Source organism: Crocodylus siamensis, chromosome 5 (assembly GCF_052110815.1).
Source record: "Crocodylus siamensis isolate JL-2025a chromosome 5, ASM5211081v1, whole genome shotgun sequence".
In the NCBI taxonomy this organism is placed as follows: domain Eukaryota; kingdom Metazoa; phylum Chordata; order Crocodylia; family Crocodylidae; genus Crocodylus; species Crocodylus siamensis.
In genome coordinates this window covers 96,529,632-96,554,299 of record NC_143399.1, presented here as the reverse complement: position 1 = coordinate 96,554,299, position 24,668 = coordinate 96,529,632, and the positions used below count along the sequence as shown (strand labels likewise).

General features: G+C 46.5%; 1 long non-coding RNA gene across 1 annotated transcript; it reads right to left on the bottom strand.

Annotated features, from left to right (window-relative positions):
• Nucleotides 1–6,996: 6,996 nt before the first annotated feature.
• Nucleotides 6,997–24,668, bottom strand: LOC149864419 (uncharacterized). The gene is made up of 3 exons (XR_016442508.1): nucleotides 24,495–24,668; nucleotides 22,635–22,784; nucleotides 6,997–10,199 (listed from the first exon to the last, which is right to left on the bottom strand). It is a non-coding gene; the product is annotated as an uncharacterized LOC149864419 (long non-coding RNA).

The following is a 24,668-nucleotide window of genomic DNA, read 5'->3' as shown; positions in this document are numbered from 1 at the left end:
GTCAACCAGGAGGGGCTGTGAGCCCACCTCTTCCACTTTTTCTTTGGGTTTTTTTTGCATGAAAGCTGTGCATGGTTCCATGCTTCCATAAACAAATATAAAGGCAGGACAGGAGACAACCAGAAAAGAGTGAAGCCCCTGGGAACTGCCCAATGACAGACACATGGAGCCAGCAAGGAATCAGTCAGAAAGCCAAGTGGCAATTTATTCATTGGACTTTATTTTTATTTATTTATGTATTTATTTTTATATATTTGCAGTTCTTACAAATCCAGGGTGGCTTTGTGGTGCTATAGCCTGGCTCGGCTGTAGCAGAGGCAAGAATCCTGAATAGTGGGTCCTTAGCTAAAGCCATACCCCAAAGCTACCAGTATAGTAAAAGCAGCAGAGTATAGTGTCCTACTTATGAAATTATTTATAGCAAAATATGCTCACAGTGGACCCCTCCCTCAAAAACTGCCCACCAAACTTTGATTACTAGTGTATCACTCTGGGTCCCTGAATGGCTAGACCAGGGGTCAGCAACATTTTTGAGCAGAGTGCCAAAAACATCCACAACCTCAACTTGTAAGATGTTGGCATGCCAGGTGGCAGGGAAGCCATGAGGGGTCCAATTCTTGTTGTGGCAGGGCAGTCCCAGCCCTTACCCACCATTTGCTCTGAGGCACACATGCCAAGCAGAATGCCTTTGTGTGCCACACTCTGGCACCCATGCCAGGAGTTGCCTACCCTTGAGCTAGACTTCCCCATCTTCCCTTGTCAAGGGCACTTCCAGGAAAGCCAGGACTTTCCTGGCTGTTCTCTTACCCTTTGGTAGGCCCCTCACTCCCAGCTCTGCTCTGGAATCTCTCAGATGAGTGAGCATAGTTTACCTTCAGTCTCCCAGAAAGCTTGGATCTGTCACATGGCACCCAATCCTCCTAGACACTGCTTTAAGGGAGTCTGGTTTGAGCCTCAAGAGCCAGCTTATACTCTGTGACAGGAAATGAGAAGCACTCTCCAACAAATAAAACATGTCCACATTGTATTTCTTTATAATTACATTTTCATTGTTAGTAACATTATTGGTTTCACCGTCCATAGTCCTTTTAAACAAGAACCACAACTTTGAATGTAAGAAAAGCAATGATACTCCAACAATAGAATAAAGAGCCGTGCAAGAACTACATGCTCATAGAAATGAGAAACTGAAGTACAGTGACCTGCTCTTTCACCAAAAGTTCAAATATAAACTAATTCAAAGCATTGGGCTTTTAATCCATCAAAACAGCCTCAGGTGTAGATATCATGAACTCAACAGAAGTCATTGCTGGCTGCTGTTCCAATGGGAATAAAATCTGGAAGGGTCATACTAGTCTTAGCAGGCATCTGCAAATGCACTTCTTTCTACACATCTACAAAAAACATTTCCCTTTTTTTGTCCACTTAGTATGTCAATACTGTTTATGTAGTATCCTGCATGCAACAAGTCTTTTAAGCAATAACTGAGCATCATAACCTCTGCTTACTTCATTCCACAGGTTATTGAGGTAAACCAGCTCAATCAAGCATCTAGGTTCAGTCAAGAGCTCCCCGTTCTGGTTTTCAACTCCTGCTAATGGCCTGACTTGTCCCACGTGCTCATGATGCACTCAGACCTACCAAAAGGTCACTGTCCACATGAGGTATTAAATAAAGCCAAGCTAACTGGTGTGCACCTGAATGTTTCCAGAATTTTACATGAGCCATAATTTAATACACTAATTTCTGGCTTAACTAAAGTTAATCAGTTGCTTCTGGACAACAAAGTATCATTGCTTCATTTCTAACATTCATACATATTATTCTCATTTTTTCTGTGTACATATTAAATGATTACCACATGCTCTCCATATTTAACTGACATATCATAGGGACCTCATCACTTTTAATTACCCAAAAATTAAAATAAATGCAGCTTGATTTTTTGGTTTGTTTTTTGTTTGTGTTTTTTTGCACTTGGTTCACTGTTTTCCCTGATTTTCCTGCTTTGCACAACTCGCCTTTCCCAGTGCTTTATAACTTTATAAAAGACTAAAGTTGAAGTTGCCCTGTGATTGCAGGGGATGGAAGTGCACAGACAGGCAGGCACTAGAGCTGTGTGATATTTCAATGGCTGTTTCATTTTGTTCCAGATTCGGACATTTCACCAGTCAAAACACCAGATCTGAAACAAAACATAAGGCTCTGAAACAGCTCCGAAATGAAACAGACCATCTGAAACATTTCAGAAAATTTTCAAAACGATTTGGATGTTTCCGAAATGTTTGGGGTGTTTTGAAGCTGTTTCGAGCTGTTTTGGGGGCAGGCTTGCAGGGAAAGAGAAACTAAGAGGGAAGGGTTGGGGGGGAGGGAGGACTACTCTTATATTGACATCTGTAAGTGGCCAGTGACAACAATCTGTCCCTGAGGTTCCTTCCAATCCCAGTGCTCTGGGTGAGGGACAGAGAAGCACCATAAAAAGGTTGTTTGTGGACTGCTGTATGCCATTTTGCAGCTGCATCTGTGAGTGTCTGGAGCAGCAGCAGAGAGCAGCATCTGTAAGCTTGGCTTGCAGCTTGGTAGTGCCTTGCTATCGAGTTGTAGCCACTGCTGTTTACCCTTTCCTATTTATCCTTGCCTATCCTTCCCCAAAAATCCTGTTATTTGTTCTTCTTTTTTCCTCCCCCCCAAACAAAAAGAAAGCAGTGCTTTGCCTGGAAAGCACTCAATACATATACATTTTTACACACACACTCACAAAGACACGCTTTTTTTTCAGCACATGAAATATGAAGCATGCCAGAAAGGCAGGTTCCAGGCCTTGTGGCCGGGGAGGGAGAGGGAGCAGAGGGAGAGTTGTAAGTTCCCCTCCTGCAAGCTTAGAGGCAGCCTCTTCCCTAGCACTAGCAGGGATGAGGCTTCTGGTGCTAGTGGCAGCAAGCAGGTGGGATCAGTGCCTGCATCTGCACCCTCTCCAATAACACCAGCTATAATAATAATCCCCAGCACCACCAGCATGAAAAGCAGCACCAGTATGATGACAGTCTCTTCCACCCCCATTTCAGTTCCCAGCCTGAGCCTTCCAGTGCCAGAGGAGGAGCTAGATCTGAAAGTAGGGGACATGAGCAGTCCAGGAAAAGACATTCCGGGGACTGAGGAGGAATCTGAGTTTTTATTCCACACCATTCAAATTTCCTCTAGAGCCAGGTCTCCTTCCCCAAAAGGCAGTTTGGAGAAGGTTGAGATTGAGGCAAGTGGCTCAGCTGAGTCAGCTCCTCCTGTCGTTGTGCGTCTGCCTGTTGAGGAGAGGGATCAGGCAGGATCTGCACCTGTGCCCCAGAAGCCGGGGTAGTGTGGTCTGGGATCATTTTGTGGTGGCAGATGATCCCACATATGCTACCTGCCTGCACTGTCAATGTAAGACCAGCTGGGGCAAGGAGGAAAAACATTTCAGCACCATGGGGATGCTAATGAATTTCAGAAGACACCACCCCCTTATCCTTGCTCCTTCTCAGCCTGGCACCTGTGGGAGCATGCCTAAAAAGAAGTCCCCCTCTCACTCCAAACCCCCTGTCCCCCTGAAGCACAGGCAGGCCACCCTGGAACAGTGGGGCAAAGATGGACAGAAAGGAGGGTGTGTTGCAAAGGTGAGTGAGATCACTCAGAGTATTGGGGAGACGCTTGCTCAGGATGGTGAGCCCTTCTCCCTAGTTGAGCAGCCAGGGTTCAAGTGACTCATGGTACTTGTGTCCCCATCCTACCAAGTGTCCACATACCACCTTCAGCAGGGCAGTGGTACTCTCCCTGTATGAGGCATACAGAGAGTACTTGAGGGAGCAGCTGTGCAAGGCAAGTTTCCAGGTAGCCTTGCACTTCACCTCAGACATCTGGAGCAGCTGGGGTGAGGAGCATACCTACCTCTCCCTCACAGGGCACTGGCGCCATCAGTCAGGCCGTCGCTGAGCTCTCCTTCAAGTGGAGGTGATGGATGGACATGGCAAGAGAGATCATGGTGGCCGTGAATCACAGCAGATGTGGCTTGTTGGGCAGTGAGCTCACCCATGAGTTCATGGTCACTGACACCCTCAGCACTGGCAATGCCCTCCTTAGCCAGGTGATGCCTGTAGCCAAGGAGCTTGAGAACCAAATGGAGAAGTTCCAGGGGATCAATGTTCCGGCTGGGGCAAGCCATTTTCACCAGAGGTGCAGGCACTTGTGAAACGGCTGAAAGGGGGCATAAAAAAAAATGGTTGGATCCCTTGCAGTCCAGTACAATCCATGTACTGATGGGCATGTGCAACCTGAGGGTGAAGGGAAACATGTGCAGCACCAAAACTCTGGATCACTGTACAAAGGTGCTGGTGAACAGAGTCAGGGAGGCAGAAGGGCAGAGGTGAGGGGACGTGGAAGAGGGGGATCCCTCACCCTCTTCCTGTGCCAGCACTCTCAGCAGCAGCCAGTCTCTTCCATGCTGGCTGCCGCCAATGTGGGCCAAGGGCAGGTAGCACTGAGGCTTCTGTGGTTACTGATCTTGCCAAGGACATGTAGCCACTGCTGTGTGACCCCTTCGCCTACTGGGCAAGCTGCAGCCAGATGTGGCAGGATCTGGCCACGGTTATCCAGGAACACCTGTCCTGTCCACTTACCAGAAGTGTTCCAAGAGATAGGGTGTTCAGCATTGCTGGGGATGTTGTGACACCCCACCACACCTCTTTGGATCCTGTTTTGTAAACAGCAGCTGGTGTTCCTCATCATGAACCTCCCACTGCTGGGGTTTCCCAAGCTCTACCTGCAGATAGAGTGAGTGCCACCCTCCTCACTCTGTCTGCATCTATTTCCTATTTTCATTTTTTTAACCATTTAATGCCCTGCTCTCAGACTGGAGGTGGCACTCACTGCATCACCAGCCAGCAGGTAAAGAACACCTCCCTAATGAGCTCACATGCCAGAAAAAATTGAGAGGTATAAAGGCTGGGGCTATATGGGGAGGAGGATGCCCCACATCATCCTGGGCATGACCTAAAACTGCAACCTGCCAGGGTAGGGAGACCTGGTGGGACTGCCCCAGGAAATGCCAGGACAGAAGCCTCCCTGATAAAAGGCGGGTAGGAGGCACCTGATAACTTCCAGCCACCGCACTGTCCTGTCTGGGGAAAGCCCAGACCTGTAAGATCTTTGAGAGGCCTGTGGCTTACTGATTGCAGTGGAGTTGTGAGGGTGAGAACAAGGGCTACCATCCCTACAGTTTTCATCCCACCGCACCTTAACACACACAAAGTCACACGTCACAAGTTTTGTGTTCAGCAGTTGAGGTGCAGCTATCCAGAAACCTCTGTACCTATCTTCTTCAAACCTGGCAGAATTCATAGCCTCAGCAGAGTTTACCATCCCTGCAGGTTTCATCCCACTCTGCCTTCATACTCATATGCCATGAGTTTTACTTTGAACAGCTTGAGGTGCAGTTTCCCAGAAACCCCTACACATATCTCCTTGAAACTTGGCAGAATTCATGGCCTCAGCAGGGGCTACCATCTCTGCAAGTCTCATCTGAATAAAGCAATAAATTACTAAGTTATAGGCAGTTTTGTGATTCCCCATTATAGCCTATGGTCGAAACACCATTGGAATTCCGAAACAGCTCCAAAACAAAACCTATGGGGGCCAAAAATGAAATGGAACAGTGGTTTAAAACACCAAAATGAATCATTCTCCCTCCAAAATGCCAGATCTGAAATCAAAGTGAAAAGCAGGCATTCCATACAGCCCTACAAGATACCTGGTGATGATAGTGCACAGGTGTCCAGGTTAGGTAGTCAGAATGTTCCAAAAGGATGTGAAGGCCTCCAATACTGACTGGTGAAAGGAAGTACTGATGATGGAGCACCTATTCTGGGTGAGAGACAGGGGCACCAGTTACATTGGTGGCTTTTTCTTCTGGTCAATTTGCAATAGAACATTCTTCTAACTTTAGAAAACATCTTATGGGTTGGAGGAATAGTGTATTTTAGCATTTTTCTCACTTAGGTCACATCATTCAGCAAGGAACTTTATATATACCTAAATATTTCAGCAGTCCCACTTCATCAACAGCATCACAAACATGCCAAATGTTAGACATATTGTGACAGGGGTCCATCCTCGGTCCTGTCTAACGTAGGCCTGACCCCCTGTCTCTGGGCTACCCACCAAACCTTTTTGCCTGTCATGCCTTGGTGGAACAATAATTATGATGTTACCCAGGTGGGAGGCTGCCCATTTACTACCCCAATGCTAGGGGTCACTATCCACCACTCCAAACCTCTCCTACACAGTAGCCCATGCTTTGCAGGTGGTATATAAATGTTGACCTGTACCCTAGGGCATTGGATTTGTTCACTCTGTCGCTGTGCCCCCTGGCACTGTGCCTCTTGGCACTGGGGTCTGCCCCCTGTCTTTGCACCTCCTGGCGCTGTACCCCCTGGTGCTGGGGTCTGATCATTGTCTATTGCTGCACCCCATGGTGCTGGGGTCTGATCACCCCCTGTCATTGTGCCCCCAGGCACTGGGGTCTGAATTCCCCCTGTTGCTGCATCCCCTGGCACTGGGGCTTTGCACAGTAGTGTTCCCCAATGAGGCCTCCTCCTCCCCAAATTGCTTCAGCCCAGTCCACCAAATAAAACAATAAGATAAATATGAGCCCCTGGGCTATAATGTAATAGAAGTCCTACAAGCCACACTCTGGCTCCTTAAAAACCCCAAGCTACTCCTTGAGTATTGAGTACTGCCCAGCTCTGAGCAATGCTCTCTCTAAGGTGTAGTGGTCCATGAGCGCACCGCTTCAGTCTGTTCCCAAATTGGTCCCACCTCCCCCTTTCGGTGTGCACCACTTCGGTCTGCCCCACAGTGTAACAACAAAAGGTGATACTATAACCTTTATTTATCAAAGTGACTCCCATCTACCTTTTTCTGTTTTCCAAACAGAATATACAGTATTCAGGTTGACAGACTTTCCTGAGGCTAAATGAAGTTTAATTCGCATCAGCTTGGCCAGATTATCAACTTCTAAACAATTTCTAGATTTTGTATTTTTTGTGTTCATGAATTCATAGATGTAGAGTCAAAAAGGACCTTGCAGATCTTCTAGTCTGACCCCCTGCCCAGGGCAGGAGAGAAAACTGGGCTCAAATGACCCCAGCTAGGTAATCATCAAGCCTCCTCTTAAAGACCCCCAAGGTAGGAGCCAGCAGTATTTCCCTTGGAAGCTGGTTCCAGATCCTAGCTGCCCTGACTGTGAAGTAGTGCCTTCTAATGTCTAGTCTGGACCTACTCTCTAACAACTTATGGCCGTTATTCCTTATTACTCCAGAAGGCGCTTGAGGGAACAAGGTCTCTCCCATTCCCTGCTGGTCCCCCCTAGTAAGTTTATAGATGGCCACCAGGTCCCCTCTCAGCCTTCTCTTGTGAAGACTGAACAGGTTAAGGTCCTGTAGCCTCTCCTTGTAGGATCTGCCCTGCTGCCCTCAGATCATACTAATAGACCTCCTTTGGACCCTCTCAATGCTGTCCACATCCCTCCTGAAGTGCAGCACCCAGAACTAGATGCAATGCTCCAACTGCAGCCTGACCAGTGTCGCACAGAGGGGGAGGATCACCTCCTTGGCCTTGCTTGTGATGCATCTGTGGATGCACAACAAGGTACAGTTAGCCCTACTGACCATGTCCTCGCATTGGCGGCCCATGTTCATCTTGGAATCAATAATGACTCAAAGATCTCTTTCTGACACTGTGCTTTCGAGAAGAGAGTTCCCCAGCCAATAGGTATGCTGCTGGTTCTTACTGCTCAAGTACAGCACCATGCACTTGTCAATATTGAATCCCATCCTATTCTCATTTGCCCACCCCTATAACCTGTCCAGATCCAGCTATATCCTGTCCCTCCCTTCTAGCATGCCCACCTCATCCCAAATCTTGGGTGTCATCCATGAATTTAAACAGGGTGCTTTTCATCCCCTTGTCCAAGTCACTAATAAAGAAATTGAACAGTGTGGGCCCAAGGAACAAGCCCTGGGGGACTCCATTGCTCACATCCCTCCAGGTCGAATATGACCCATCCACCACCACTGTCTGAGTGTGGCCCCTCAACTAATTTGCTATCTGTCTGACTGTGTAGGCATCAGTGCCAAAGTCACCTAGCTTTTCAATGAGAATGGGGTGGGAGGCAGTGTCAAAAGCCTTCCTGAAGTCCAGAAAGACTACATCCACAGCGACACCTGTGTCCAATCATTTTGTGACCTGATCGTAGAAGGCAATCAGGTTGGTCTGACAGGAGCTAAATTGGTCTGACATGAAGCTAAACCCCCTCTCACAATCCGCGCTAGATGCTTGGAAAGTTGCACAGATGTCAACAAGTAATGACAGTTCACTAAATTGTCCCTGTTGTAGTATGTAGGTGACCTTGTCTTCAAAGGTCTTTATTGCCCCAGTTTTCATTTTCTCACTAACAGTTAATTTAAAGTCCACATATTGTTTGCATAGGTCCTCTTAAAAGTTGCTACAGATTTGTTTAGCAAGGTGCTATATCTTTTTGCCAATGTTTTCAGCTCCTCATGCCCAAAAGAGCATTCCTGTCTGATGAAGAGGAAAAAAAATCCTTATCAAAAATTGATCATTCTTTCAACTCGCCTTCTGGAAATCTGTTGTCCATGTGGTCATGTGTACTTAATGAATTGAATAACTGATGTAGTGTCAACAGGTAACTCAAATGATGATAGCAAGGTATGAACATCTTCAGAAAAATGTCGCCTCACCAAGATACTGCAAACGAAGTTTGGCAGTTCTAGCTTTGGCAAACTGGAATGCTTCTACTGTTGTTAGTGAACTCCGTTGAAGCATTCTGCACAACTCAGCCAGTTCGCCTAAGACATCATTTAGTATGGCCAGTGCAACATGATACTGTTTTCCGCAATTTGTTCAAGCGGTATTTGTGAATTGGGTCATTGTTTTCAGCCACTTGTGCTGAAACACAGTACAACACAGTATAATTCTTCATCCAGGCACTAACAGCAAAATGTCTAGAGAGCCGTTTGACCTCATTCAGTGGCCTAAATGAAACTGTTTCACATGCAGCAGCCTTAGATAGTTCTTCAAATTTAGATTTTTTTTACAGAGGACCTACTAAAAAGTGTGTATATGGTCCATAGTAGAGTTTCATTGCATCTCATCAAAGGTATGTCTTTTCAAACATCATCAATCCCCAAGTCTTCCCAATGTGCCACACAGTGCTGCTTGAGCAGATGTGGAATAGACTGGTGAAGTACTGCAGCCACACCAGGCATTACTGAAGCACTAGAGGTGAACATTACCATCTTTTGCATATCTAAGTTGCTGTCAACATAAAATTGCCTAATTGCTACTCCAAAGCAGAGCTAACACAAGCTGTCAGCTTTAAAACTCCAGCAAACCTGGTCTGATGAGTGAAATCATACATAGTCTGAAATTTTACATACAGTATTAACATTTTGCTAACAGAAATATCTGTGCTCTTGTCAACTATCAAAATGTGGAATTACGATATATGCATTTCATTCAGTACTTCCTGATGAATTACAGAATTTATGCAGTCAATAAATTCAAATGCATCATTTTTACTTCTCCAGCTTTCAGGAATTATAACATATTTGCCAATATGACTGGATTTCCTGCACTGATAGCATCAAAAAGTTTAACTTCACTGCGAGGAGAACATTATCAAACAACATTTTGACTTCTTTGGCATTGATCACTTCCTTTCAGACAGTTCTATCCTATTTTCCCGTGTCTCGTGTGTTTCAGAAAATAAACTTTTCAGGATTCCTCTGCTTTGGTTGCATAGTTTCATCACAGAATCTGTGTGAATCTTCTGTGTCAAATGGTGTTTCAAATAGTCTAATTTCCAGTTACCCCATTTTTTTCTGGTCGCCCACTTGCTGTTGGCTCCTGCACGCATGCAGATGGTACACAGGACATCCCCGCTTTCACAATACTGGAAAACATCTCCAAGACTTATGCGCTGCCAACCAGATGCATGTGGTATGTTGATTTCAAACATCTCCTTCAACCAGTCTTCTCTGAATCTCGAGCAGCTCTTCTTAGCTGGTCCACTGCATTCACCCTCTTCCCACTTATGCTTGGACATTGTAAAATGAATATAAAGATCCTTGCTGCAGGGAAGATCTGCCTTCCTAGAATGACAGAAAAAGCAGCTAAAGGCTAATTTACCCAAAGCACCTTGTCTGCTTATGCCCTTAGTCCAACATAGCTGTAAACAGCATCCCAAAACTCAAGGTTACACGGCTTAGGATGCTTCTAACAAAAACAGCACCATTTGCAACTTCTTTTTCTGTTTAATACTTTTAATTCAAATGCATAAACTAGTGACAATAAAGACAAACCACTAAACAGCTAAAACATAGCTAAATGGGTAAAAACTGATGCCAGACCCAGCCCTCACCTCGCCTCCAGGAGTGCAGCTTGGAGGGAACCTTGGCCATAAACAATGGTCTTTGTTTAGATTTGAAATTTGCTTTTATTTCTGCAGTGAATGCATTTTAGGGAGTAGAGGATTGGATTCATTTGGAATTCATTTTTATATTTTTATAGTTTCGTAGTGCTTAGGGTCAGAAGGGACCTAAACAGATCATCAGGTCCGATCCCCTGCCCCGGGCAGGAATGAATGCTGGGATCGTAACATCCCAGCCAAATATCTGTCCAGCCTCCTCTTGAAGACCCCTACAGTAGGAGAAAGCACCACCTCCCTTGGGAGTCCATTCCAGAGCCTGGCAACTGTAAAATAATGTCTCCTGATGTCCAGCCTGAACCTTCTCTCTAACAATTTGTGGCCATTATTCCTAGTAAACCCCGGTGGTGCCCAGGAGAGGAGCCTCACCCAATTTCTGCTGGTCTCCCCTGGTGAGTTTGTAAACAGTCATCAGATCCCCTCTCAGCCTTCTTTTGTGGAGGCTGAATAGATTCAGGCCCTTTAGCCTCTCTTTTTAGGGCCTAGCCCCTTGACCATGTGAGTAGTCCTCTTCTGGACCCTCTCATTGCTAGCCACATCCCTCTTGAAGTGCAGTGCCCAGAACTGGACACAGTACTCCAACTGTGACCTGACCAATGCCGCATAGAGGGGAAGGATCACCTCCATAGACCTGCAGATGCACAACAAGGTGTTTCGTGGCAAGTGAATTGAGGGGTGCTCCGGTAAAGGGGAATGGTGAGGTACTCACCACGCCCACTAAAGACGCCACACTCCCTACATATTTGAAAAAGGACTTTTTGTTATCCCTACTTCTGGTCACTAGCCCCAGCTCCATCTCTGCCTTGGCCTTTCTAACAGCCTCCCTGCAGTCATGAGCAATGGAGGTGTAATCCTCTTTGGGGACAGCCCCTTGCTTCCACTGTTTGTACTCCTCCTTTTTTGCCCTTAGGCATTCCTGGATGCCTCTGTTGAGCTTTGGGGGCTTTTTAGCACTCCTGCCCCCTTGGTACACATTGGGACTGATTCCCTTTGAGCTTGGAGGATAGTCTTCTTAAGGAATGACCACCCATCTTGGACTCCCATCTCATTGAAGCTCCAAGACCCTCTCCAACTAATCTTAACTCATTTTCTTTTTACTTATTAACATGCCTGTTTTTGATGGTGACAAGATAACAACCAAAGGTTGTCACTCAGATACAGCTCCTCTTTATTTAAATATGCACATGAATTTTAATAGTAACTTGCTGTATTTCCCTAAACTTATTTTAATATCATTAATTTGTATCATTTCTAGCTTTACTACACCATTTATGTCACATATTGGCAATGTAAAAATAGTAAAGGCAGGATCTACCTCCTATTTATTTCAGTGAAGGCTTTCCCATGCCAGCTCCAAAAATTATATATAGCTCGTTCTGTTTGACAGTTAAATACTCTTACTATGGAGCAGGCTCTTATCCCAAGACATCAACAAGCAGGTACCAGATTTCCTGGAGAATTTTGATTCCTCAAAGCCAGGAACCTCAGCCCCCATCCCCATATTGCCTCCGGGAGCAGAGCAGTTTCCCAGCCCCTGCCTTGCCATGCCTCTGGGAGCAAGGAGGCACATGGCGCCGTGGCTGAGAAGCGAAACAGTTCCTCAGTGCCAGCCCTCAACCCCTGCCTCACCACTGGGAGTGGAGCAGTCTCCTGGCCCCAGCCCCAACTTTGCCTCGCCTCTGGGAGTGAGGAGGCATGTGGCACTGGGGCTGGGGAACAAAGCAGTTTCTCAGTGCCGGCAGAGTCCACGCCAGCCCCAGCACCGACCCCTGCCTCGCTATGCCTCTGGGAGTGGGGAGGCACATCACACCAAGGCTGTGAAGCAGAGCAGTTCCCCGGCACCAGTCCCCAGCCCCAGCCCTGCTTCACCTTCAGGACCACATGGCTTTGAGGAGGAAATGCTGCCTGAGCTTACCTCCAGTAAGTGTCCCACGCTGGCTTTGGTGCCTCTGCCGGACTCAGCTCATTGCCCAACTCCTCTTGGGGAAGCCACAGCTCAGCTCCTCAACAGGCAGGTGCGTGGCATTAATAAGTTTGTGTGCGGCATGGTTTTAAAGCATGCGCAGCTGCGCACGCATGCAGCTTGGAGGGAACCTTGGTTCTGAGTACTTTGTAGACTCCTGGAGCCTCATTAGCCATAGCAACAGTCTGGTCAGCAGCCACAGCATTCCTGTGTAGTTCTGCCATGTAGAAGCACTCTTTCCCTGGCCATTTGCCAGAGACCTCCTCCTGCCAGCCTTGGGCCTGGGGTTTATGTGTGTCCAGAGGCCTATCTGTTTCCTGTCAGCTGACTGGCTGGGTGGTTGGGCTATTAACTCTTACCCTCCTGGTGCTTGGTGTTCCTGTAGACTTGGGTCTTAAAGGGGCAGCCCTGCCTCTTACTAACAGGTCGAGGGTTCCCTGTTACACACATGTTTAGGTATCTTGTTGAATCACGGACACTATAGTTTGCTTGTTGAGTGAGGATGTCAAAAGGAATGTTGGTCATTATAATGTATGGTTGCTGTGTTTTAATGTAAATTTTAGTATTTTGAAGTATGCCTAACATCACTAATTCCAAAACAGATGCTGATTCTGCCCGTGGAATACAAAATTCATTGACTTTTATTCTCTTCACTTCCTGATTCTCTTTCCTTTCCTTCTGCCCAAGTCTGAACTCTCAAACAGATCACTAAAAAGTACACTAGGTTAAATTATTCTCTTGTCTTCAGTAATTATATATCAGAGGACACTAAAAGCTCTCAAACACAAGAACTGTGCTAAGATCACTAGTGTTTACCTTCTTAAGGCAAGTCATCTTCCTCTTGAATTGTAAGGAATATGGAACTTAGAGCCTGGTAAGTTAAACAATTCACTATGTATACTTTACAATCAACCTTGCTAGCCTCTCTCATATATGAGATGATTCATGACCTGCTCTGCTGGGGTCCCCAGATTTCCAAAGCTGGTAGAGATCCTTTTTTCTAGTCAGTTAGGGCACGTATATATGTGCCAGATGTCTGCTCTGACATGTACTAAATTAGCACACATTGGAGCTGACTCAGTTAATCAAGTCATGCTGGAGCATGCTAACCAGCAGACTTCGCATCACATGCATTCAGCATCCCCACACTTCAAAATGGTGGTGGCAGAGCTTTAACTACAGCTCGAATGAGCTTTAGCTAAAGTGTTCCCACTGCCATTTGAAGCATGGGATACTGAATACACATAATATACTGCAGGCACATTCATTAAAAGAGTTCTTGGAGCTGCTCTAAAGCGCCCCACCTTGGAGCACATGTAAAGACACCATTGGGGACTCAGTGACCCAGCTTAAGGCCAAAGGACTCAACTTGCTTTATTTTCAGAGCTGCCATCTGGTGGTTTGCCAAAACCTTTATAATTTCCAGGAAAGAATACACCCTGGAGTACTCAAGGAGCTGGCAGGTGTCATAGCCCAACCATTGGCAAAAATATTTGAAAACTCGTGGCACTCAGGTGAAGTACCTGAAGACTGGAAGAAGGCCAGTGTGGTATTGGCAGTGTAAAAGAAAGGGCAGAAAGGGCTTGTGTTCTGGGCATCTTGAACACATCTTCAAGAAAGGGCAGAAAGTAGATCCTGGGAATTAGAGGCCAATCAGCTTGACCTCAATATCTGGTAAGATTCAGGAGAAAATTATCAAGGAGACCCTTCTGGATAAGCTGGCTGAGGGCAACATCTTGAGGGATACCCAGCATGGGTCTGTCATCGGTAGGTCTTGATTAACCAATCTCATCTCCTTCTATGACCAGGTGACATATCACATGAACAAGGGAGAAGAGATTGACGAGCCTTTGATCTGGTGTCCCATGACCTCCTCATGGAAAAATTGGCTAACTGTGGCCTTGGCTACACCACAGACTGGGAAATTGGCTCCGAGGTCAGACCCAGAGAGTAGCGGTCAATGGTAGTGAATCATTATGGTGCTCCGCAACCACTGGCATCCCCCAAGGCTCTGTCCTTGGACCGGTTCTCTTTAACATCTTTATCAATGATGTGGACATTTGTGTCAGAAGTGCACTTGCTAAGTTTGCCAATTACACTAAACTTTGGGGCATAGCATCCACACCTGAGGACAGGCTAGTGATCCAGGCTGACTTGGATAAACCTAGTAAGTGGGTAGACACAAACCCACAGCATACTTATAGGCTCGGCAGTGCTACACTTGCTAGCACCACTGCTGGAAGAGACTTGGGGGTCATGATTGACCACAAGATGAACATGAGCCACCAATGCGATGTCACAGCAAAGCAAACAAAACCTTGGCTTTCTCCAAGGAAAAACAAGGACCAGTGGTCATAAACTCCTCCAACACTGTTTTAGGCTGGACGTAAGAAAAAATTTCTTTACTGTCTGAGCCCCGAAGACCTGGAATAGACTCCCTTCAGAAATGGTGCAGGAGGAAGGGAGAAAAGGTCATATGGCAGTGCCAGCTGTGGTGGGGCTGGGTAGGGAAGAAGCAGGGTGACTCAGCGGGACTTGTGTTGCTCAAGTGGCAGAGATTCCAAGGAGCGTATGCAGCATGCAATCCCTGCAGTTCATGGCCACTGTGGTGTGTGGCTCCCAGCCATCCTGAAGTTAGTTGGTTCTGATATAGCACATTCTGTTCCAACTTCCCTTCAAGGGCTTTTTAAAACTTTTGATAGAATTTCTCATAGGATTCACTTTCTCTATACTGCTAAGCCTCTGTTTTTTTCCCCCTACATTGATTAATAAATGACAACATGCCCAGAACACAAGCCCTCCCATGATTATTATGTAATGCATTGACACCATACACAGCACATATAACTTCATTTCCAGGGTATTGAAATTCCTTTATCCATAACACCAATAAAAATATTTTAGCACAATAATTTTCAAAAGTTTCACTGTCAGGACCCCTTTTTAATGTGAACTGCTGATTACATCCCTTTATGACAACTACCACAATTCCTTATAAAAAGAAGCTTTAGTAAATAGTATTTTGATCACTTTTAATATAATTTCATACCTTAAGACAGAGAAAATAAACTTTTGCTATATAAACACACTGCAGACTTCAGACAAGTGCAGGCTACTAAACATTATGAACTCAAGTTTAGGTGAGAACAGGAAGCAGAAAAGTGAACTCCCACCTCCTGGAATCCCCAAAACACGGCTGCAAGTATTTCTCTGCCCCTGCCCCCTCCAGTTGTAGCAAACCCCCTAGTTTTTCTTTATATATATATATATATATATATATATATATATATATATAAAAATATAAATATAAAGAAAAATCCATTCCCTTCCCTTCCCCAATTATTTCTGGTTTTTTTCTTTCTCTCCCTCTCTACTCCTTATAGACAAGCATAAGTGAGTTCAGACTTAGGATAACCTTTAACATTTTTATTTTGGTAGCAATTTTTTGGTTTTGGATATCCACTGTTTTATATTGTATTATTATTACTGTGAGGGCGTGGGGCCTAGGGGTGGCCGTGTACTCCCTAGCGCCCCCTACCATCACTCAAGGTAATTCAGCACCTTCTGGTTCTCACCCGCCACGTCTTTGATGACAATTAGTTCAGATGGGAGGCTGCCTTTATCCCCTGGTGAGCGGTGTGAGTGTTACTACCCCTACTCCGTATGGGGTGCCTCAGCGCACCCCTGCCTTAAGGGCAATGTGTGCCTCCTATCTCCCCTTCAGCACGCCCCAAGCCTCGCAGCTGTTCCTGGACGTTGTTTGGGTCCCTTGCCCTTCAGTGCCCTCTCCGGCGCCCCTTGGGCTCGTCCTGCCCTGGTGCCCCTCTCTGGCACCCCCAGGCTTGTCACCTCTCTGGCGCCCCTGGGGCTTGTTACTCCCCGGCGCCCCTCTCCGATCTACCTGGGCCTACCATGCCACTGGCACCCCTCTACTGGCGCCCCTGGGTTGGTCACGCGCCTGTCGCCCTTTTACCGGCGCCCCTGGGCCAGTTAAGCAACCTGCACCCTGATACCGACGCCCTTGGGCCAGTTAAGTAACCTGCACCTTGAAACCGGCGCCCCTGAGTCGGTTAAGCAACCTGCCCCTGATACCGGCGCCCCTGGGCCACTGCTGCGATCTGCACCCCGCTACCGGCACCTCTGAGCTTGCCATGCCCAGGCTCCGCCCCACAGGGCCGGTCTCTCGGGTCTTTCACGCTCCTCGCACTCTGTGGAGCCTTTGCCGCACTTCACGTGCTTCTCGCCCCCTCTGGGGCCTGTGCCGTGCCTCTCGCAGCTGGGGCTACAACCCCACACCCCGAGCACCTTTCCGGCATTCCTCGTGCTGTGCCCACAGTGGCACTACGCACTGTGCCCGTGCTGGGCACCGGGAACCCCCAAGTTACTGGGGAGCCCCCGTGAGGCCTCCTCTCACCCCTACAGCCTCACCCGGTCCTCCGGTATAACCATAACACAAACCATGAGCCGAGCAGCTGCAACATAACCAGAAGCCTACCGGCTTATAACCCCAAAGCTTGTTAGTCGTGGCCTCTTCTAGCATTCTCTCTCCCCTGCATCACCACAGCCAGTCAAAGTGGTCAGGCTGTGACCATTGACCCGGGCTGCTCAGCTCATCCACAGAGCTCCAGCTCCTGCGGCTGCCAGAGGGGAACTGCTGGTCAGGCTCCGGCCTGGGGTGTTTATAAAGGCCCGGCCCTGCCCCCATCTGGCCACCTGACCCGCCTGGTCGCCCTGGCAACCGGCACCTGAGCTGCCCTGGTGATTGGCAGCTCTGTCAATTTCAATCCCAGTCACGGGGCACCTACATGACCCCGTGACAATTAGGTTTGTACTGATTCTTACTGTTGTATATTGTATTATTATCATTTCCGTATTGATTTTTATTGTTTCATATGGATATTATATGGTTTAGGCCTGTATTTGTAAGTGAACCAAAGTCATGTCAAGTTTCCATTTTATATGTCAAGCCTCCATCTTCTGTCCTCTGCCTGGGCATCCCATGTTGCAGCTGTATGAGTCACATACCCTCCCATGTAACTTGGTTCCCAGATGAATGAGAATGATTGGGAGTGTTTGAAATACAATGGTAGCAGGCCTCTACTGAATGGCCTGTAACGACTGGGCCATCACCTCACATTGATTCTTCCAGGAACCATTGACCTGACCCAGGAACAGAGACAAGAACCCAGCATTTGAAAGACAAAAGACCCTGCAGAACCAGCAACTCTACCATTGTACCCCACCATTATAAACACCCGAAACTCCATATCACTGCATGAAGCACACATGCTCAGTACGCCGGGGCTGACCCATGCCTGGGCATGCCGCCTGTCACTAGGGTGACACAAGGTCTGCTCCAGTAAAAAGGGGCAGTGAAGACAGACCCAGTGGGATACCCTCTCCATCTGGACCAGCACCATGCCACGCCACCTATCCACCCAGAGGCCCTGCTGGTGAGCCCCCTCTGGACAATACCTACTGAACAAGGACCCCTTTCCAGCCTGGATGGGTAGCTATCACCCCCCACCCTCTCTTCAACCAAGGACTTGGACTCTGCTTCTCTTCCCCATCTGGACTCCAGCCCTTCCACTGAGTCTCTTTCTCCTGCTGCCATTGTGTGTGTGTGTGTGTGTGTGTGTGTGTGAGAACCAATAACTTCATGGGACTGTGTAGTGTGTTGTCTGTGTAATAAAACTCTTATTTGGACCCCTAAGTTGGGTTTTGCTTTACTATGGTTTGGCCCTGCTCTAATCTCTGCTCCTCGCCCCTCTAACTTATGTCTTATTTCTCCCTCTCCTGCTTCTGGCTCACTGCCACCTTTCAGTCTCTCCTGCCACTTTTCCTGTAATTTTCTGCTCTCCCCCTGCTCCTACTGCCTTTTCCCTGTGACTTTCTGCTGCCTTTCTCTGCTTTCCTGCTGCCCTGCTGCCTTTCAGTCTCTCCTGCCACTTTCCTGTGATTCTCTGCTGTCCATCTCTCTGTTTTCAAGCTTCCCCTGCACCTTCTGTAGTCCCCTCCCCCAGCTTCCCAGCTCCTCGTGGCTGTCCTGCAGTTTTCTCCAGCAGCTGGAGCCTTTCTCCAGCTCACAGAACCTACTGCCATTCCCTGCAGCTTCTCTAGCTGCCCTGAAGCCATTTTCTGGCTCCCCACACCCAGGCCCCTCTTTAACACCCACACTTTCCCTTAGTCCCATTTTCTCTCTTCCCACCTACCTTTTCAGCTCCCCTGTAGCTCTGGCTCCAGTCCCAGCATCACTAGTAGGCTTTGGGAATTGTCTTTTAATCAATTAAGATCAATTAACCTAAAGTTACCCCCAGCCTCAGTTCTTCAGCCCAGGCCCCTCTAGACTATCGGTTCTAATCGCAGTCCTGATGACTTGCTCTCCCAGCAAATTTCACTTCCTACACTCCTACTTTCTTACCTTAACCTTACCCCAGGTACCCCAAGCACACAGATACACACTGTACCTTCCAAGTTAGGAACTTACCTGTGTGTATGTGTAGGTGGGTTGTATGTGTGTGAACTGTTGACTGTTTATGTGTGTGTGTTTTGAGGCATTGTGTGCATGATATGCGAAATAGTGATCTGTGTCTAACTTTTGGGGTGTATAATGTATCTGCTTGAATGTGTCTAGGCTGGTTTGGATGTGTATGTGCCTGGGTGGTAGTGTGCGTGTGTATGCACCTAATTGATTTGTGTGTTTGTATATGTGCAATTGTGTCACACCCTTCTGTCTAACAGCGCAATATTTAGATCCTGAGAGTTGGCCTGACCCCACAGGGCAACACAGTCACCCACTGTAAGGCATGATGTGCTGGGTGCTCACTCCTATGCCCAGATGTTGGTGCCACATCACTTCGGCACATAAAAGGGGACAGTTCTAACTGAAATGCTATGGCACATATGTGTGGACTCCTTTGATGCATAGCAATCATGAAACAGCTTTCAATCAGTGACATTTGGGAACAGTTCAGTTGTTGCATACATTCACACCCTGATCCCTGACAATTGTGAACTGTTCTAAATCAATGACATTTTGGAATGTTTCAATTGCTGTGTGTCCACACCTCAAACCTACAGAAATTAGGCAACATTGGTATTAGAAGTCTTCACTTATTTAAGATCTAAGCATATCTATATAACCCCTAATGGCATAGTCCCTCATCAGTAGAACATATTGCCATTTTTATCAGAGAACAGAAGTGAATATAGGGACCTTTCCTGTGGGATGCTATTTTCTTACCTCTAACAACTTCCATCCTATAGAATTTAGTTTAGAAAGCATGCAAGCAGGAAGGGATAGTTTTCATCCTCCCAGTTTGCCCTGATGAACAACCCAGCCATCTCAGAGAGCATCTGTCCTCCACAGAGTGGGAGATCTGCACTTTCCGTCATGCATGGGAACAGTCTGCTGTCTGCTTGCTTCTGGACACTTAACAAGTTAGATAGCAAATAGGCCTGTGTCTTTTGGAGGAGAATCTCCATAGACTGGAACAGATCTGGCCTTCACATCTTGTCCCACATACATTCCAGAGCAGCAACTAACTACACCTAGCATAGGGAGGCTCTCATTTCCCCCCCTGCTATAACCCCGGTACAATTTCAGTTATATACTGCAAATCATTCACACAAAGAAGAGACGTTTGTTTTGGGTGGTTTTTGTGGGTGGGGGTCGGCAGCGTTGACCGCTGTGTATCGCTGATCCTCCTCCCCCACTCGGGGACCGCCTCCTGCTCACAGCGGTCGTTCCCTGACTCTCACGTGCTGCTGACTCACCTGCAATGACTTCGATGGTTCTGGTTCAGTTCCGACTGTACGGCGTGTGTCGGTCCAGGACTGGGACTTGCTGCGCGTGCGGTGTCCCGCGTCGCTGAGGGCTCCTCCTTCCCTACACCCTCGCCCAGGCCTCCAGTAGCGTGACCGCCTGTCTAGGCCAGCCACGTCACGATGCCAGTCCAAGCTTCCGCTTAGTAGAAGCAAATTATTTTGACAGTCACCATCAGGGATTCCCCCTTTGAGAGGGGTCCGCCTCCTCCCAGCAGGCGTGCCAACGTCACCCTGGGTAATACAAGGTTAAGACCCCCACCTTCGTTCCCTTCCGGGCCCTCCTCTGCCCTGATTAGGGATTCTTGGGGCACTGCCGCCCCACGCTGCTGGAGCACCGGTAGTGCTCCCCTCCTACAGTTTATACGGTAGCTGGCCGTCTGCTGGCGCCAGCCGCTTGCAGCGGCCTTAAGCAGTCCAGAGCCACGTCCAGCTGACTCCCTCGACTCACCAACCCCACTGGGGCTTGCCCTTGCCCCAGAAGGTCCTGCAGCCTCTGTGGCCGGCTCGCCTCCGCCTCCATGGGCTCTCTCCGGCGGCAGCTCCTTCGTCCCGTTCTTCCGGTCCCGCCACCTCCTCATCCAGCTCTGGCGCCTCTTTTATGCGGCCGCCGTCCGTTCCGGGCCTTCTCTCTTTCAGGGCCCTGAAAGAGGTGAGTTTCCGCCCAGCGTGTTGAGTCTGCACCCGGCGGGCTTGCCCGACGACGCCAGGACCGGGCAACTCCAAGCCCACAGGCTCCTTACCTCCCTCACAGTTTCATTTGTATTTTGTTGTTGTTGTTCTCTTACAAATATTTCCAAATGAAGTATGTGTTTCCAAACATAACCAAGGTAACCAGTACATGCTTGAAGATATAAAGTGCCCTGAAGATGTTAAAAATCCTTCTTGAGTAGAAATGAAGGCTGAGAAAGGAAACATGACTCTGATCCATATCCCACTTCTGCTGTGAACTTTCCTACCTTCTAAGGGTACAGGTCCTAACATCCTCTACTTTTAATGCGCTACTGACAGCCAAACCTAGCAAGATGACCAAATTGCTTTACAAAATGTCAAGACATCTGTGTGTGCTTCTTGGATATAGTGGAATCTATCTATAACAACATCAACCACACACTCATTAATTGCAGCCCTTTCTATACGAATCATGTTCACCACTTTTTCCATCCTTTTCTTTTCTCATTACAACTTTGCAATCATAGACTCCATACAACAATTCCTGACCATGAAGACATGAACCCATCCCCCAAGGTGCCTATGACTTGAAGTGACATGCCAACTTGCACCACTTAAAAGAGCCAGTCTTGCTATTTGGTGACTATCAGGGTGTGTGCTGGTCCCATATCTCTTTCTGAAAGCTGCTTCCCACTTCCTTATACTCACTTGCCATGCCTTGATGGAAATAAATTAAGGGAATCTGAATGGTGGAACAAAAAGGGAAAGTGTTCTCTTGACAGGGGATACATCGTCACAGGGCTCCACCTCCCGTGTACCCTATCTCAAAAACACCCAAATATCTCTGAGGAAAAACAATTTTTCACTCTTCGAGGTATACAGATTTTACTCATCTAGGAACAACAGAACACATCCACAGTTCCAAGCAAATACACAGCCCTGTTTCTGACAGGAGTCCATTTTAAAAGCGTACCCTCATTCTCCTTTTTAAAGCACTACACAGACCTCTGAGTCACTGCATCTTTTTCCATTCTACATGCCAGTAGGTGGGACCAGTATTATACTGAAGGCTGTCAGTCTTGACTATTGGCCTTACACTGTGGAATATGTCAGTGCCAAAGAACAGCTGAGCTTGAACACAATAAACTTTGGGAACAATACAATATTCATTTTTTGGTAGTCTTTCTCCAAGCAATTAAGCTAAAATGTCTAAAATTGTTAGTTGCGGGAAGAAAGTCACCTCAGTGAATTCCTTTTGCATCCTTATTATCAATAGGGCTTTGTTCCTCCTTGTCAATGAGCTTGAGGCACCTCTAAACTGACCTGATAACATTTACATGATCTGGCAATGAGAGCCTCAGAATGGTACATTATAATGAATAAATTCATGCAATACCACCAGTTTTTCTCCAAGTGTTCTTCTTTGTATCATCATTACCATCAGAGAGAACAGCTACAATGCTAGACTTAATTACAGCTTGGAACAGTAAAGTGTAAAATAATACCACACCAGGAAATCCAGCGTGGAAGTTGCATTATATACTGTGAATAAGCCAATGTTCTCAAGAAAGTGTACCCTTAAAAGACTTAATGAGGGCAATTTGTCAACCATTTCACACACCATTTATCCACAATTCTTACATGGATCATTTCACTGGGCACTTCTCACAAGTAAACTGCATGTTCTATGCAGTTCTGAGATTCATTAATCATCTTTTCATCACTGCAGGTTCAACGCTTCTTTCTCTGTAGGAAACCAAAGCAGCAGGCTGCCCCAAGGAAGATAAAGTCCTGGGAAAAAGAAGAATATTCATGTTTATTTAAATGAAGGGATACTTCCCATTCTAGACCTAGTCATGGCTTCAAACACCAATTTCTGGACTGCCACTTATTCCAGTCAGAGAATGCACCTATAAGATCAAAACAGGTCTCAAGTTTAAAAAAAGCAGATTAAAAAGGACCTCGGGTCAGCCTGAATCTTTGCTTTGGCTTCTAGAGTTTCATGAAATGTCTTTGCCTTCTAAAAGAGGGGAAAAAAGCAAAGCTACCATATGAAGATGATTTGTTCGTAGAAATTATTTATGGAAACTCTCTCTGCAAAAGGTTTGGTTTAATAACTAACTAACTAAGCCATTACTGTTGATTGTCAGCATATTTCTGCTAACCAAGATGCCTTAGGGACAAGCAGATGGAAAGTAATTAATAAGACCAAGAGTGAGGTTTACTGCATGTAACTGATACTGTTTGTAAATCTGGGACTCATAAGAGACTCCACCGAATGAAGAAGAGACAGATGTGTTCCTGCTATTTCAGCAAGGAACTGGGAAATAACCAGTGAATAAAAAACAGTATGAAAACATAATAATGAATAAATAAATAATGCAATTGGAACTAGAATACTGAAATATTCTTGTTTCCTCCCTCTGCCTCAATCTCTTGATAACTGTTATATGGAAATGGCAGGGAAAAATCCCCTGGCACAATTGCTATTAGAAGTGTACAGTGTTGCTAAATCCAAAGACTATATTTTACTGCATCTTGTGTAAATGACACAAATGGGATTATGGGGCAAACTGTCAGTGACAAGTTTGGTTCTTGAAGAGGTGAGAAATATATTTTTCATTTTTGATGTAGAGTAACATTCATCTAACAGGTCTGAACATGCAGGATTAGCTATCTCATGTACCAGGGTACATCATTTTAAAACATACATGATAAATACAAGAGCAGTTTTATGTAGTTTTATACTCAGAATGAAGGGCAAACTCCTGCCCTGGTGGTAGGAAAGCTTGCTGGAAGAGTGAGGCTTGGAGATGGCATTCAAGCAACATGCTAGTAAGGGGCTGGCCAGGATCCATTCCAGCTGAGCATGTCCCATCAAGGCTGGGTGCATCTACATATTCATTAACGGGCTGTAGTTACTGTGCATTAAGTCTAGTACTCGTATAATCACATACTAAATCAATGCGCAGTAAACGACATTACTGCACAGTAGCATCAGCTCACATCTTCTTAGTGATGCTACTGCACAGTAGCTTAATAGTAGCGTGCTAGCACAGTTTCTTCTGTGACGTGCTACTGCTCGGTATTTTTAGGCTACTGCGCATTTAGTGTCTCATGTAGACACTCCTGCTAAGTATTACTATCAAGAGTGCTAGTAGCACTCTCAGCAGTACAATATATCTTGCTTGCCTGCCTTGCACTCCTTCCAGGTTCAGCACACCACAAAGTATACAGGAATTCTGTCTTGTCACTAATATGACTGATAGGTACTTTCTGATAAACGTGTCAAAAGCCCATATCTTCATAGGGTGCCAATGAAACACTTTATTGATTCTGGGGTGGGAGTAGTGATATTGTCCAAGATGCTTAAAGCTGTACATATGAGGCTTTTTGCAACTGAGCAAAAATCAGAATTTCAGATTTTCAAAAATTACTTTGGTGAATGTTAAGTGCAAGGATCGAGTCTTAAAATCCCCCCAAAACTGAGGGCTGTATCACCTGTGACAAGGTAGTGTCTTGGCTTTGCTCGTCAACTGTTAATGGGGAGCTTCTGCTTGTCTTCAGAAATAGGGACAACTTAACATAAATAGGGCAAGGCTGTGCTTGGAGAACAGTCCCAAATCCTTAACTACTTTTTGCTGTTTTGACATCTGCTTCTTGGAAAAGGCAGAA